The following is a 3,514-nucleotide window of genomic DNA, read 5'->3' on the forward strand; positions in this document are numbered from 1 at the left end:
GAAATTCTATACATCTATTAGTTTCAAGCAAACCCAATGCTAGTATGTAAAGATCATCTTTGATCTTTTGTGATTTTCAAAAATTGTCTATGAAATTGTAATTTTTTATGATGCTCTAACCATGGAGCCATTTCATACAAATAGCTACTATTCCCCCATATCATGACAGTGCTATTACTTAGCCCTCATATTATCAATTTCAATCTTAGCCCCAAGCTAGTTATAGCCAGTATGCTCAGAATTTTTAATCTCCTCCAACCCCTACTCCACCAATTCCATCATCCCCATATAAAAATCTTGAAGATATGATGTTACAGTACCAAAGGAAGATTAAATACAAGCTCTAGGAGAGGAGTAGGATAATGGATCCATGAAGTAGGAAAATGGATGAGTAACATGAGCAATTAAACAACCTTGATAGGTGGCTTGATGAGGTTGCAAGGTAGTAAGAGATAGAGAGACAATAGGAGGAGATGACATGCTAGACATATCTCTAATGACAAGATAAGAGGGAGAAACAAAGATATTTTGAGGAGAATCTTGCAAGGCAAGTTGCTGTAGTAAAAGAAGAGGAAATCAAACTCAAATCAGCCCATTTTCAAACTAGTAAAGAAGAGGCAGCCCCTTCTCCAAAATATTTCATCCCAAGATTGAAGAAGCCCCCTCCATTACAAGAGCCTATTGTTCTAACCCCTGCACTTCCTATGCGAGAAAACTAGCTAAGTCATGAGCCTCTCGGACCCATCACTATTTCACTCTTAAAGGGTGGACTAGTTGTATGGACTCTTGATGGTCCAAATAAGGAGTTTTGGGAGAATGAAACAAGGCCAACAAGGATTCCATTAGAGGAGTTACAACCTATTGACGAGGACAAATAGATTGTTGTTGAGAAGAAGAAAGAGGATCCACTCTTCTTATTTGAAGATCTTCCCACTTTTGTTGAGGAGAAAAAAGAATAAATGGCTATTCCTTCTCTCGAGGAATAAATAATGGCTTTTGAGCCTTTACAAGTAAATGAGGATCCATTGCAAGCTAAGGAGGAAGAACATCATTTAGTGCAATATACTATCCTCCATGATATGGAGGATGAAAAAGAGGATCCGAAAGATAGCTCTATACTTGAGGAAGAACATGCTGACATGTATAAGGGTTTCCCTTCAACCTATTCATGTCATTGCAGCTATCATGGAGGAGATTGATGATGAGGATGATCTTTTGGATGAGTTTGATGCTATCTTCTCTTCCATAGATTTTTATTCATCATCTCCTATATGTGAAGAGCATGTTTCTCATAAACAAAAAATGAAGAGGCACACCATACCAATAGCTCCAGAGGAGGTGGTTCATTAACAACATGAAGTCAAGGTGGAGATTTTTTCTTCATAGGAAGAGGAGCCACTTCAAAACTAGTTGGATGCTACCATTACAAAGCACAATCAAATCATCAAGGATGATTCATTTGGCCCTACATCATCAAGAGGATTATCCATAAGACATCTACCTCTGCAACAATGAAAGTTGCTCCTAGTCATGCTTACTCATGAGCATGAGGGAGAAGTCTACAAGGAAGAGAAAGCATGTTTTTCTTAGAATCAAGGTACCTCAATGCTAGAAAGATTCATGGTTTTTAGCATTGGGGAAAAGTTGTTCCATGCAATAGTGTACTTTTCATGCTTGTTGTCATTTTCAGCTACCCTCATGCATGGGAGAAGAAATCAACTAGTGAGGAAGGGTAGCTACTTTAACAAACTAGTCAATGGGTTTGTTTGACCTTTTCATCTATAATTTTTTGTACATAGTAGAGTAGGTGTTTTCCAATTTTTCTAAGAAGTGCACAAGCACGAGTTGTTTCCCTATGAAATAGGAAAGTTGTGAATTTTTGTACTTGTAGAGGTTGCAATTTCTAGTTATTTGTAGAGTAGGTTTCATTTTTTGGTGACTCCATAGCCCAATAGATTACTTAAAGCCACCAATCCATGCTTAGCAGGCAAGCATCCCCTCTAAGTCACTAGAAATGTTAACCATTTTAGCCCCCCTTCTAAAATGCCAATGTTGACCAGTCTCATGAAAACTAGAGTGGTAGTCTTTATCCATGTGCATTGACTAGTTATTAATTGCCATGTAAGCCTAATAGGAATATGACAAAAATCCATGACTTTTCTCTCTTATTCCTAAGTCTTAAATCTTTTTATATTTGCATGCTATATCCTTATGAAGGTTTTTGATTGTGACCTCATGAGTGCTCTTCATTTCTTGGTCATAGGTAGTTAACACTTAACCATCAAGCTGATTGCAAGAATGCAAAATAGTTATCTCCACAGTTAGTGCAACTTTGTAGGTGGCTAAAGGCTTAAGGATATGAAGGTTTTGAGGTTGCAATCAAACCACAATAGTCAATTTCAATGTTTTTTGCAAGATCATTAGGGGTTAAGCTTAACTCAGAGTTAGGATGGCAAAGTCATGAATCACCTTGTGTGCACGTTCATGAGGCTAAAAGATAAACTCTAGTCCTAAGTTGCGATGGAGAAAATGACTTTAGTGGCATGGTCGCAGGTCAAGTTTGATATTAATAACACCTTAGAGTGCTCATAATCTTCCTGGCCATTAGATGAGAGAAGATCAATGCTTAGTGTTTCCACACTTTCTAAAGTTGTTCAATGTTAAGCCATTGCAGGAATACAAGCATTCACCATGTGTCATGATGGCCCAAGAATATTTGAGGTCCTTTAGTCAAAACATCACAAGGGGTTGATATTGAAGGAGTTGTTCATCAAAGAAAAGCAGATTAGTTAAATCAACTCACTCCATCAAAGAGCTTTAGAGATTTAAGTTGCAACCATGTGAAAGTCCAATAGACCACAATCAAAACTCCTTCATTGCATCATCATAAGTGGTCAAGAGAAACTCATGGTCAAAGTCACAAAGCTAAGAAATATTCTTGATCACTTGGTCATAGGAGGTTAGGTCTAACCCAGGGTTAAGACTACAAAAAAACAATCACTTTGGTTGCAACTTTGTAGGGTTAAATAAAGCTAGTTATTTGTAGTTGCAACTATGAAATCATGATTATTGGTGTCATCTTCAAGTGGTCTCAAGTACCTGAGTTGTGGTCAATATTTAAGCTACAATGATATGAATGGAAACATAAGAAGTCAAGTTCTCATTGATTTCAAGGTCACAAACATTTCATGCTAGCCAGATTGTAAGCTACAAAGGGGTGATGATGGTAAGATAACTATTTTTGCATCATCACACGATTAGAAAATTATTAAGTTTGAACCATGACAACAGTGTGAAGGGCCAATTTTATGATGTCATAGGGTAGTGAGAGTCAAGTGGCCAACATGAAAAAGAGTTGTGATGTGGCAATTAGGCTAAGAATTAGGGTGGATGTAGTTTTGCAAGTTTAAATAGTTAATGAGGATATTTAGTTATGAAGGTGTGAATGAGGCAAGTTAGTTTATTTTACATCGTTACACAATTATAAGGTTGTTAAGTCTAAACAATGATGATC

Source organism: Cupressus sempervirens, chromosome 5, assembly GCF_028749045.1.
Source record: "Cupressus sempervirens isolate cs-2001-9-10 chromosome 5, ASM2874904v1, whole genome shotgun sequence".
Classification (NCBI taxonomy): domain Eukaryota; kingdom Viridiplantae; phylum Streptophyta; class Pinopsida; order Cupressales; family Cupressaceae; genus Cupressus; species Cupressus sempervirens.